Source organism: Megascapheus bottae, chromosome 9 (assembly GCF_031878675.1).
Source record: "Megascapheus bottae isolate mThoBot1 chromosome 9, mThoBot2.hap1, whole genome shotgun sequence".
Classification (NCBI taxonomy): domain Eukaryota; kingdom Metazoa; phylum Chordata; class Mammalia; order Rodentia; family Geomyidae; genus Megascapheus; species Megascapheus bottae.
The window spans coordinates 67,930,668-67,943,623 of NC_143517.1; positions in this window are offsets into that span (position 1 = coordinate 67,930,668).

Sequence of the window (12,956 nt, forward strand, 5' to 3'; positions counted from 1 at the left end):
CATGGTGGCAATGTTCCTGAAAGGGACCCACAGATTGAATGCAGGCACCATCAAAACCCCACTGCCATGCTGCAGAGGAAAATGTGGAAGCACGCAAGGCAAGGCGATCGCTCCAAAGCAGTCAGACCCTCGCGTCTCTCACCGACAGCACATAACTGGATCGTGGCAAGAGCTCATTTCCAGCCCCGTCTTTGGGGGAGCATCCTGCCATCTCCCCTTGGAGAGTCACAGGCCGCGGGCTGCAGGAGGGCTTGCCTGGGACAGCTCTTCTTTTCTACACTGTACCCTTCTTTGTGGCTCCTTGTCTCCTCCGCTACTATGTTCTTTGTGTTTGATTGACGTTTTGGAAGTATTGGTCAATTCTTCTAGGGTATCCTACAGACTTACTTTTCTTTACAAGATCCACGGACAGTACATTAAACATTCTAAAGTTAAACACTTTTGATTGTGCCTACACCCGCTTACCTTCAATAATGGACAAAAACTCTGTTCCTCCAGAGCTGCCTCTGCCCCTCTCAGTGACCGGGTTACTGACGTCACAAAATGACATCTCCCGAACCATAAAATAATCCTCTCACGGGCCAGGAGTTTGGCCTAGTGGTTAAAGTGCTTGCCTAGTACTAATGTACCACATACATTAAAAAAAAAAAAGCCAGAAGTGGTGCTGAGGCTCAAGTGGTAGAGCTCTAGCCTTGAGAAAGTCCAAGGACAGCGCTCAGGCCCTGAGCTCAAGCCCAGGACTGGCAAAAAAAAAAATCCTCTCACATTTTAGTTTTTGTGCTTGCTTGGGAATATCTTACACTCCTAAGCGCCTGCCTCTCAGTGGAGCAGGAAACATGAAGGAAAGAGAAGAGAAGGCCCGGGAACTTGACCCCCCTCTAGAGATGGACGGGCAGGGGCCCTGACAGTCAGGGGAGGCCACGAGGGTTGTCTCCCTGCATCCACCATCAGAACACAAGATGCCACCCTGACGCAGAGACACAGGTGGCTATTAGAGGGAATGGGTGATTTCTGCCCTGGTGGGGATGCAGGCCCACCACAATTAGCGGCCTACTGGGACATACGGGCTGGCATCACTCAGTGCACAAGGGTATAGACACCCTTTATCAGCTGCCCACAGACTGCCTGTGGGCCAAAGTGACATTACAAATATCCAGAGGGCCCCTGAAAGACTCCTGGAACTTGAAAGCCTTCACGACCAGAGTTCCAGAGATTTCCCTAGAATATAACGTTCTTCAGCAGAGAGGCAGGGAGCGTTCTGCTCCTCCATCAACCCAGAACAGGTTTTAGAGTTGGAAGGCTTGATGTTCAGGAGATGAACTGTAGCTTCTTGCAACGCCTCTACTTCTGATACCACGCCTGTGAAGTGGCAGGGCTTGCTCTGGGCCAGGGGCAGTGAAAAATGGCACTGATGGTAGTGATGAGATGGGTTAGTGCTATTGTTCCTGGCAATTGTGGCAATGGGGGTGATAATCTGGATGGAGCTTGTGGTGGGGGTGATGGTGGTGATGGTGATGGTGATAATGATGGTGGTGATGGTGGTGGTGTGGTGGTATTAATTGTGTGGTGGTGGTGATGGTGATGGTGGTGGTGGTGATGATGGTGATGGTGGTGGTGGTGGTGATGGTCATGGTGATGGTGGTGGTGATGGTGGTGGTGGTGGTGGTGGTGATGGTGGTGGTAATGGTGGTGATGGTGTGGTAATGGTGATGATGATGGTGATGGTGGTGATGGTGGTGGTGAATGTGTGGTGGTGTTAATTGTATGGTGGTGTTAATTGTATGGTGGTGTTAATTGTGTGGTGGTGATGGTGATTGTGTGGTGGTGGTGATAGTGTGGTGATGGTGTGGTGATATGGTGGTGGTGATGGTGATGGTGGTGGTGATGGTGATTGTGTGGTGATGGTGGTGGTGATGGTGATTGTGTGGTGATATGGTGGTGGTGATGGTGTTAATTATGTGGTGGTGTTAGTTGTGTGGTGGTGATGATGTGGTGAATGTGTGGTGGTGTTAATTGTATGGTGGTGGTGATATGGTGATGGTGGTGGTGTTAGTTGTGTGGTGGTGGATCCTGGGTGAGGATGGCAGGAGGAGAGGCAGACGTAGAAGGTGGCAGCAGCACTGGGGGCAGGAGGTGGAGTACTGTGTGCCACTTCTTCCCGGGATGAGTAAACACAGCTCGGGAAGCTCAATCTTGTCCATGCTCCGCACTCACGCATGGCACCGCTCAGTGACGGCCCTGTTACTCATCCTGCCTGCCTCACCACCTGAGAATGGAGGAAGCGTCACCGGGAGCTCGGGTCAGGAGTGGCTGACAGTGCGGCTCCACCCTCCAGCCCTGAGGCGCTGCCTAGCGTCCCCTGGCTCTGCTCCATCTCGGTCTCTGCATCACCCCCTCCTGCCCCATGCACTTGCTTCTGACCCAGGGCAGGGAGCACTCTGTCCAGAAGTGATTGGCGTTGGTGTGGCTTCCTGGACCACACTGGAGCTCACTGCGGGCTCTGCGGCTCTGACCTCAAAGGTGGAGGGGCAGACGAGGACTCTCCGTCGTGCTCACCTCTGCCCACACTGCCCCAAGACTGTCCTTCCTCACAGGACACAAAGACAAGACATCCCCCGGGGTTCAGAGGTCCCTGCGCCCCTCTTGACCTCTCCTGTGCACCTCTCCTCTGGGACCTCATCTCTAGAGTTCTGTTCATCCACGGTCCCAGGGCCTGCGCTGACTGGTGACGGCACCGCCTGTGTGGCTTTGCCGCCTCTCCTTGCGCCTCTCAGCTGCATTGTTCAAGCCCCATGTCCCACTGGAGGAAGTCAAACCCCAGTCATGTTGCTTGCGTGGAGGTCATTTTCTTTTTCTTTTTTTATTGTAATTCATAGAAGGGTCACATTGTATTCACCAGGTAGAAGGTGCATTCCTTCACATACATTGTATTCACCAGGTAGAAGGTGCATTCCTTCACATACATTGTATTCACCAGGTAGAAGGTGCATTCCTTCACATACATTGATCCCCTTCTCATGCTTTGTCCCCATTTCTTTCCCCTCATCTCCCCTCTTCCCTTTCCTATTTCAAAAAACAAATAAACGTATATACAATATACCAGATAACAAGGTAAGATACTGTAACAATATGAGAATAACCAAGGGACAATAAAAGAGATAAGAAATAACATAGCACATTAAGGACAATATAGCTCTTGTTTCCATATCCTGGAGGTCCTTTCATTTAACCTCATCTATATGGCCTTATGTATCTAGGTTTTAAGCTATTAAAATCCTCTGATAGGAGAGTCCAAGGTTTGACTAATTATTACAAATGAGGGAAACCATTGAGCCTAAGTTCCCTTGAGTCTGGCTTACTTCACTTAATATGATTTTTTCTGTCTTTCCATTTCCTAACAAATGGGGCGATGTCATTCTTTCTGACAGCAGCATAGAATTCCATTGTGTACAAATACCACAACTTGTTGATCCACTCATCAACTGAGGGACATCTAGGTTGGTTCCATATCTTTGCTATGGTGAATAGCGCTGCAATGAACATTGTTGTGCTAGTGGATTTAGTATGTCCTTGTTTCTGGGTGGTTGGGTAAATGCCAAGTAGTGGAATTGCTGGGTCATAGGGGAGCTCTATGTTTAGTCTTTTGAGGCACTGCCACACTGCTTTCCATAGTGGTTGAACGAGTTTGCACTCCCACCAACAGTGTAGTAGTGATCCCTCCTGGTCACATCTCCTCCAGCATCTGTTGTTATTACTTTTCTTGGTCCTGGCCATTCTAACTGGAGTGAGGTGGATTCTTAGCATTGTTTTGATTTGCGTTTCTTTTATGGCCAGAGATGTCGAGCATTTGTTCATGTCATTTTCTTTTGCTCAGTGATGAGGAGATGGACACCCCAAGTCAGCGTACCCTATTGTCAGCCAGCTCTGTAACTCACTAGCCGAGTGACCCAGGGAGAGTTACTCCTCTCCTCTGGGTATCTTGGATCTGCACATAGCGCTAGAAGTTGAGGGAAGCACGGGTGAGTTTAGAGATTCTCTCCGGGTGAGGCTGGCTCCGAGCTCCCGCGGGAGCAGCGCGTCCTGGTCCGGCATCATGGCACCACCACGGGCCATCACACAAAGGCCCTCGCCTCGCTGGCCCTCGAGGCTGAGTGGGTCTCCTCCTGCTCACCGGCTGAGCTAGCCAGCTACGCAGCCCTGGGCTCAGAGCGCCGTCCTCAGGCCTGTGATGTGGCAGGGGCTGCCTCCTGCCCTGGGTCAAAGGCTGACACCATCTACATGGCCCCCCTGGGGCCCCCGTGCCCATGTGGGGAGGGCAGCCCCCCTCCACCAGGCCAGAGCCACCCCAGTGCGTTTGCAGGCCTGGCCTCCTGAGTCATCCCCACGTTTCAGTGAGTCAGCCCCTGCCTGGCAGGCTGGAGGTCACCCAGCTCCCGCAGGTTCCCGCCTGCTCCTCCCTGTTTCCCCTCTTCCAGCCCCTCCCTACAGCGGGAATCACACACCCAGAGGACTCTGGACCCCGCAGAGGGCCAAGGATCGGAATTGGGGAAGACAGTGGGGCCTCGACGTGGCTGGGAAGGAGCAGCTCGCCAGCCTGGGGGAGGGGGCCGAGGAGGACCCCACATACTGCCCAGGGCCTGAAGCCACCCAGCCTATGCCCCCCACACACACCGCTTCCGCCAGGGAGTGGCCTCCCTGCCTCACTCTGGGAAGATACCCCGCCCCGCCCTCATCCACGCCTGCACCCCTCCACAGCCCACTGCCCGGAGTGGAAAGGCGATACAGAGCAGCAAACGAGCCCACCATGCCCGGCCCAGCTCTGCTGCCAGGATGCCCTCTGGAAAGCAGGATCCATGGGGACTGGCCAGCAACCAGGAGGCTCGTGGTGCTCTGGACAAGGCTGCTGTTACCCTCGTTCTACTTCTGGGTGCAAAGCCGGGACTCACATCAACTCCACACCTCCCCGGCCGGGAGACTCCCCTCCACTGGGCCTCCCCTCCACGGGGCCTCCCCTCTCAGGCCGCCCCTCCCCGGAGCCTCCCCTCCTCAGGGCCTGCCCTCCTCACACCTCCCCTCCTCAGGCCTCCCCTCCTCAGCTCCTCCCCTCCTCAGACCTCCCTTCCTCAGGCCTCCCCTCCTCAGGCCTCCCCTCCTCAGGCCTCCCCTCCTCAGACCTCCCCTCCTCAGACCTCCCCTCCTCAGGCCCTCCCCTCCTCAAGCCTCCCCTTCTCAGCTCCTCCCCTCCTCAGACCTCCCTTCCTCAGGCTCCCTCCTCAGGCCTCCCCTCCTCAGGCCTCCCCTCCTCAGGGCCTCCCCTCCTCAGACCTCCCCTCCTCAGGCCTCCCCTCCTCAGGCCTCCCTCCTCAGACCTCCCCTCCTCAGGGCCTCCCCTCCTCAGACCTCCCCTCCTCAGGCCTCCCTCCTCAGGGCCTCCCCTCCTCAGACCTCCCCTCCTCAGGCCTCCCCTCCTCAGCTCTTCCCCTCCTCAGGCCTCCCCTCCTCAGACCTCCCCTCCTCAGACCTCCCCTCCTCAGGCCTCCCCTCCTCAGCTCCACCCCTCCTCAGGCCTCCCCTCCTCAGCTATTCCCTCCTCAGGCCTCCCCTCCTCAGGCCTCCCCTCCTCAGACCTCCCCTCTCAGGCCTCCCCTCCTCAGGCCTCCCTTCCTCAGACCTCCCCTCCTCAGGCCTCCCCTCCTCAGACCTCCCCTCCTCAGGGCTCCCCTCCTCAGGCCTCCGCTCCTCAGACCTTCCCTCCTCAGGGCCTCCCCTCCTCAGACCTCCCTCCTCAGGCCTCCCCTCCTCAGGGCCTCCCCTCCTCAGACCTCCCCTCCTCAGGCCTCCCCTCCTCAGCTCTTCCCTCCTCAGGCCTCCCTCCTCAGCTCTTCCCCTCCTCAGGCCTCCCCTCCTCAGGCCTCCCCCTCCTCAGACCTCCCTCCTCAGGCCTCCCCTCCTCAGGCCTCCCTTCCTCAGACCTCCCCTCCTCAGAGCCTCCCCTCCTCAGGCCTCCCCTCCTCGGACCTCCCCTCCTCAGGCCTCCCCTCCTCAGACCTCCCCTCCTCAGGCCTCCCCTCCTCAGGCCTCCCCTCCTCAGCTCTCCCCTCCACAGCCCTCCCCCTCCTCAGCTCCTTCCCCTCCTCAGGCCTCCCCTCCTCAGACCTCCCCTCCGCAGACCTCCCCTCCTCAGGCCTCCCCTCCTCAGACCTCCATTCTCAGGCCTCCCCTCCTCAGCTCTCCCCTTCTCAGGCCTCCCCTCCTCAGGCCTCCCCTCCTCAGACCTCCCCTCCTCAGGCCTCCCCTCCTCAGCCTCCCTCCTCAGAGCTCCCCTCCTCAGGGCTCCCCTCCTCAGGCCTCCCCTCCTCAGACCTCCCCTCCTCAGGCCTCCCCTCCTCAGCTCTCCCCTCCTCAGGCCTCCCCTCCTCAGGCCTCCCTCCTCAGACCTCCCCTCCTCAGGCCTCCCCTCCTCAGGCCTCCGCTCCTCAGACCTCCCCTCCTCAGGGCTCCCCTCCTAAGGCCTCCCTCCTCAGACCTCCCCTCCTCAGGGCTCCCCTCCTCAGACCTCCCCTCCTCAGACCTCCCCTCCTCAGGGCCTCCCTCTCCTCAGACCACCCCTCCTCAGGCCTCCCCTCCTCAGGGCCTCCCCTCCATTGACCTCCCCTCCTCAGGCCTCCCTCCTCAGCTCTTCCCCTCCTCAGGCCTCCCCTCCTCGGACCTCCCCTCCTCAGACCTCCCCTCCTCAGGCCTCCCCTCCTCAGACCTCCCCTCCTCAGGCCTCCCCTCCTCAGCTCTTCCCCTCCTCAGGCCTCCCCTCCTCAGGCCTCCCGTCCTCAGACCTCCCCTCCTCAGGCCTCCCCTCCTCAAGGCCTCCCCTCCATTGACCTCCCCTCCTCAGGCCTCCCCTCCTCAGCTCTTCCCCTCCTCAGGCCTCCCCTCCTCAGACCTCCCCCTCCTCAGACCTCCCCTCCTCAGGCCTCCCCTCCTCAGCTCCTCCCCTCGTCAGGCCTCCCCTCCTCAGCTCTTACCCTCCTCAGGCCTCCCCTCCTCAGGCCTCCCCTCCTCAGACCTCCCGCTCCTCAGCCTCCGCTCCTCAGACCTCCCCTCCTCAGACCTCCCCTGCTCAGGCCTCCCCTCCTCAGCTCCTCCCCTCCTCAGGCCTCCCCTCCTCAGACCTCCCCTCCTCAGGCCTCCCCTCCTCAGGCCTCCCCTCCTCAGGCCTCCCCTCCTCAGACCTCCCCTCCTCAGGTCTCCCCTCCTCAGGCCTCCCCTCCTCAGGGCTCCCCTCCTCAGGCCTCCCCTCCTCAGGCCTCCCCTCCTCAGGCCCTCCCCTCCTCAGACCTCCCCTCCTCAGGGCTCCCCTCCTCAGGCCTCCCCTCCTCAGACCTCCCCTCCTCAGGGCTCCCCTCCTCAGGCCTCCCCTCCTCAGGCCTCCCCTCCTCAGACCTCCCCTTCCTCAGGCCTCCCGTCCTCAGCTCTTCCTCTCCTCAGCCTCCCCTCCTCAGACCTCCCCTCCGCAGACCTCCCCTCCTCAGGCCTCCCCTCCTCAGGCCTCCCCTCCTCAGACCTCTCCTTCTCAGGCCTCCCCTCCTCAGCTCTTCCCCTCCTCAGGCCTCCCCTCCTCAGGCCTCCCCTCCTCAGACCTCCCCTCCTCAGACCTCCCCTCCTGAGACCTCCCCTCCTCAGGCCTCCCCTCCTCAGACCTCCCCTCCTCAGGCCTCCCCTCCTCAGACCTCCCCTCCTCAGCCCTCCCTCCTCAGACCTCCCCTCCTCAGGCCTCCCCTCCTCCGACCTCCCCTACCCAGACCTCCCCTGCTCAGGCCTCCCTCCTCAGCTCCTCCCCTCCTCAGGCCTCCCCTCCTCAGACCTCCCCTCCTCAGGCCTCCCCTCCTCAGGCCTCCCCTCCTAAGGGCCTGCCCTCCTGAATGCTTCCCCTCCTCAGGCCTCCCCTCCTCAGGCCTCCCCTCCTCAGCTCTTCCCCTCCTCAGCTCCTCCCCTCCTCAGACCTCCCCTCCTCAGCCTCCCCTCCTCAGGCCTCCCCTCCTCAGGCCTCCCCTCCTCAGGGCTCCCCTACTCAGGCCTCCCCTCCTCAGGCCTCCCCTCCTCAGGCCTCCGCTCCTCAGGCCTCCCCTCCTCAGGGCTCCCCTCCTCAGGCCTCCCCTCCTCAGGCCTCCCCTCCTCAGGCCTCCCGTCCTCAGGCCTCCCCTCCTCAGGCCTCCCCTCCTCAGAGCTCCCATCCTCAGGGCTCCCCTCCTCAGGCCTCCCCTCCTCAGACCTCCCCCTCCTCAGGCCTCCCCTCCTCAGCTCTTCCCCTCCTCAGGCCTCCCCTCCTCAGGCCTCCCCTCCTCAGACCTCCCCTCCTCAGGCCTCCCCTCCTCAGGGCCTCCGCTCCTCAGACCTCCCCTCCTCAGGGCTCCCTCCTCAGGCCTCCCCTCCTCAGACCTCCCCTCCTCAGGCCTCCCCTCCTCAGCTCTTCCCCTCCTCAGGCCTCCCCTCCTCGGACCTCCCCTCCTCAGACCTCCCCTCCTCAGGCCTCCCCTCCTCAGACCTCCCCTCCTCAGGCCTCCCCTCCTCAGCTCTTCCCCTCCTCAGGCCTCCCCTCCTCAGGGCCTCCCCTCCATTGACCTCCCCTCCTCAGGCCTCCCCTCCTCAGCTCTTCCCCTCCTCAGGCCTCCCCTCCTCAGACCTCCCCTCCTCAGGCCTCCCCTCCTCAGGCCTCCCCCTCCTCAGCTCCTCCCCTCTTCAGGCCTCCCCTCCTCAGCTCTTCCCCTCCTCAGGCCTCCCCTCCTCAGGCCTCCCCTCCTCAGACCTCCCCTCCTCAGGCCTCCCCTCCTCAGACCTCCCCTCCTCAGACCTCCCCTGCTCAGGCCTCCCCACCTCAGCTCCTCCCCTCCTCAGGCCTCCCCTCCTCAGACCTCCCTCCTCAGGCCTCCCCTCCTCAGGCCTCCCCTCCTCAGACCTCCCCTCCTCAGGCCTCCCCTCCTCAGGCCTCCCCTCCTCAGACCTCCCTCCTAGGGCTCCCCTCCTCAGGCCTCCCCTCCTCAGACCTCCCCTCCTCAGACCTCCCCTCCTCAGGCCTCCCTCCTCAGGCCTCCCCTCCTCAGACCTCCCCTCCTCAGGCCTCCCCTCCTCAGCTCTTCCTCTCCTCAGGCCTCCCCTCCTCAGACCTCCCCTCCGCAGACCTCCCCTCCTCAGGCCTCCCCTCCTCAGGCCTCCCCTCCTCAGACCTCTCTTTCTCAGGCCTCCCCTCCTCAGCTCTTCCCCTCCTCAGGCCTCCCCTCCCCAGGCCTCCCCTCCTCAGACCTCCCCTCCTCAGACCTCCCCTCCTGAGATCTCCCCTCCTCAGGCCTCCCCTCCTCAGACCTCCCCTCCTCAGGCCTCCCCTCCTCAGACCTCCCCTCCTCAGCCCTCCCTCCTCAGACCTCCCCTCCTCAGGCCTCCCCTCCTCCGACCTCCCTACTCAGACCTCCCCTGCTCAGGCCTCCCCTCCTCAGCTCCTCCCCTCCTCAGGCCTCCCCTCCTCAGACCTCCCCTCCTCAGGCCTCCCCTCCTCAGGCCTCCCCTCCTAAGGGCCTGCCCTCCTGAATGCTTCCCCTCCTCAGGCCTCCCCTCATCAGGCCTCCCCTCCTCAGCTTTTCCCCTCCTCAGCTCCTCCCCTCCTCAGACCTCCCCTCCTCAGCCTCCCCTCCTCAGGCCTCCCCTCCTCAGGCCTCCCCTCCTCAGGGCTCCCCTCCTCAGGCCTCCCCTCCTCAGGGCTCCCCTCCTCAGGCCTCCCCTCCTCAGGGCATGCCCTCCTGAATGCTTCCCTTCCTCAGACCTCCCCTCCTCAGACCTCCCTCCTCAGGGCCTCCCCTCCTCAGACCTCCCCTCCTCAGGCCTCCCCTCCTCAGGGCCTCCCCTCCTCAGACCTCCCCTCCTCAGGTCTCCCCTCCTCAGCTCTTCCCTCCTCAGGCCTCCCCTCCTCAGACCTCCCCTCCTCAGACCTCCCCTCCTCAGGCCTTCCCCTCCTCAGCTCCACCCCTCCTCAGGCCTCCCCTCCTCAGCTCTTCCCCTCCTCAGGACTCCCCTCCTCAGGCCTCCCCTCCTCAGACCTCCCCTCCTCAGGCCTCCCCTCCTCAGGCCTCCCCTCCTCAGACCTCCCCTCCTCAGGGCTCCCCTCCTCAGGGCTCCCCTCCTCAGACCTCCCCTCCTCAGACCTCCCCTCCTCAGGGCTCCCCTCCTCAGACCTCCCCTCCTCAGGCCTCCCCTCTTCAGGCCTCCCCTCCTCAGACCTCCCCTCCTCAGGCCTCCCCTCCTCAGCTCTTCCCCTCCTCAGGCCTCCCCTCCTCAGCTCTTCCCCTCCTCAGGCCTCCCCTCCTCAGACCTCCCCTCCGCAGACCTCCCCTCCTCAGGCCTCCACTCCTCAGGCCTCCCCTCCTCAGACCTCCCCTTCTCAGGCCTCCCCTCCTCAGCTCTTCCCCTCCTCAGGCCTCCCCTCCTCAGGCCTCCCCTCCTCAGACCTCCCCTCCTCAGGCCTCCCCTCCTCAGGCTTCCCTTCCTCAGACCTCCCCTCCTCAGGCCTCCCCTCCTCAGGTCTTCCCCTCCTCAGGCCTCCCCTCCTCAGGCCTCCCCTCCTCAGGCCTCCGCTCCTCAGAGCTCCCCTCCTCAGGGCTCCCCTCCTCAGGCCTCCCCTCCTCAGACCTCCCCTCCTCAGGCCTCCCCTCCTCAGGTCTTCCCCTCCTCAGGCCTCCCCTCCTCAGGCCTCCCCTCCTCAGGCCTCCGCTCCTCAGACCTCCCCTCCTCACGGCTCCCCTCCTCAGGCCTCCCCTCCTCAGACCTCCCCTCCTCAGGGCTCCCCTTCTCAGACCTCCCCTCCTCAGACCTCCCCTCCTCAGACCTCCCCTCCTCAGACCTCCCCTCCGCAGACCTCCCCTCCTCAGACCTCCCCTCCTCAGACCTCCCCTCCTCAGGCCTCCCCTCCTCAGACCTCCCCTACTCAGGCCTCCCCTCCTCAGGCCTCCCCTCCTCAGGCCTCCCCTCCTCAGGGCTCCCCTCCTCAGGCCTCCCCTCCTCAGCTCCACCCCTCCTCAGGCCTCCCCTCCTCAGCTCTTCCCTCCTCAGGACTCCCCTCCTCAGGCCTCCCCTCCTCAGACCTCCCCTCCTCAGGCCTCCCCTCCTCAGGCCTCCCCTCCTCAGACCTCCCCTCCTCAGGGCTCCCCTCCTCAGGGCTCCCCTCCTCAGACCTCCCCTCCTCAGACCTCCCCTCCTCAGGGCTCCCCTCCTCAGACCTCCCTCCTCAGGCCTCCCCTCTTCAGGCCTCCCCTCCTCAGACCTCCCTCCTCAGGCCTCCCTCCTCAGCTCTTCCCCTCCTCAGGCCTCCCCTCCTCAGCTCTTCCCCTCCTCAGGCCTCCCCTCCTCAGACCTCCCCTCCAGACCTCCCCTCCTCAGGCCTCCACTCCTCAGGCCTCCCCTCCTCAGACCTCCCCTTCTCAGGCCTCCCCTCCTCAGCTCTTCCCCTCCTCAGGCCTCCCCTCCTCAGGCCTCCCCTCCTCAGACCTCCCCTCCTCAGGCCTCCCCTCCTCAGGCTTCCCTTCCTCAGACCTCCCCTCCTCAGGCCTCCCCTCCTCAGGTCTTCCCCTCCTCAGGCCTCCCCTCCTCAGGCCTCCCCTCCTCAGGCCTCCGCTCCTCAGAGCTCCCCTCCTCAGGGCTCCCCTCCTCAGGGCCTCCCCTCCTCAGACCTCCCCTCCTCAGGCCTCCCCTCCTCAGGTCTTCCCCTCCTCAGGCCTCCCCTCCTCAGGCCTCCCTCCTCAGGCCTCCGCTCCTCAGACCTCCCCTCCTCACGGCTCCCCTCCTCAGGCCTCCCCTCCTCAGACCTCCCCTCCTCAGGGCTCCCCTTCTCAGACCTCCCCTCCTCAGACCTCCCCTCCTCAGACCTCCCCTCCTCAGACCTCCCCTCCGCAGACCTCCCCTCCTCAGACCTCCCCTCCTCAGACCTCCCCTCCTCAGGCCTCCCCTCCTCAGACCTCCCCTACTCAGGCCTCCCCTCCTCAGGCCTCCCCTCCTCAGGCCTCCCCTCCTCAGGCTCCCCTCCTCAGGCCTCCCCTCCTCAGACCTCCCCTCCTCAGGGCTCCCCTCCTCAGGCCTCCCCTCCTCAGACTCCACTCCTCAGGGCTCCCCTCCTCAGGCCTCCCCTCCTCAGGCCTCCCCTCCTCAGGGCTCCCCTCCTCAGGCCTCCCCTCCTCAGACCTCCCCTCCTCAGGGCTCCCCTCCTCAGGCCTCCCCTCCTCAGACCTCCCCTCCTCAGGCCCTCCCCTCCTCAGACCTCCCCTCCTCAGACCTCCCCTCCTCAGGCCTCCCCTCCTCAGGCCTCCCCCCATTGACCGCCCCTCCTCAGGCCTCACCTCCTCAGCTCTTCCCCTCCTCAGGCCTCCCCTCCTCAGGCCTCCCCTCCTAAGGCCTCCCCTCCTCAGGCCTCCCCTCCTCAGCTCCTCCCCTCCTCAGGCCTCCCCTCCTCAGCTCTTCCCCTCCTCAGGCCTCCCCTCCTCAGGCCTCCCCTCCTCAGACCTCCCCTCCTCAGACCTCCCCTGCTCAGGCCTCCCCTCCTCAGCTCTTCCCTCCTCAGGCCTCCCCTCCTCAGACCTCCCCTCCGCAGACCTCCCCTCCTCAGGCCTCCCCTCCTCAGGCCTCCCCTCCTCAGACCTCCCCTTCTCAGGCCTCCCCTCCTCACCTCTTCCCCTCCTCAAGCCTCCCCTCCTTAGGCCTCCCCTCCTCAGACCTCCCCTCCTCAGGCCTCCCCTCCTCAGACCTCCCCTCCTCAGCCCTCTCCTCCTCAGACCTCCCCTCCTCAGGCCTCCCCTCCTCAGACCTCCCCTCCTCAGACCTCCCCTGCTCAGGCCTCCCCTCCTCAGCTCCTCCCCTCCTCAGGCCTCCCCTCCTCAGACCTCCCCTCCTCAGGCCTCCCCTCCTCAGGCCTCCCCTCCTAATGA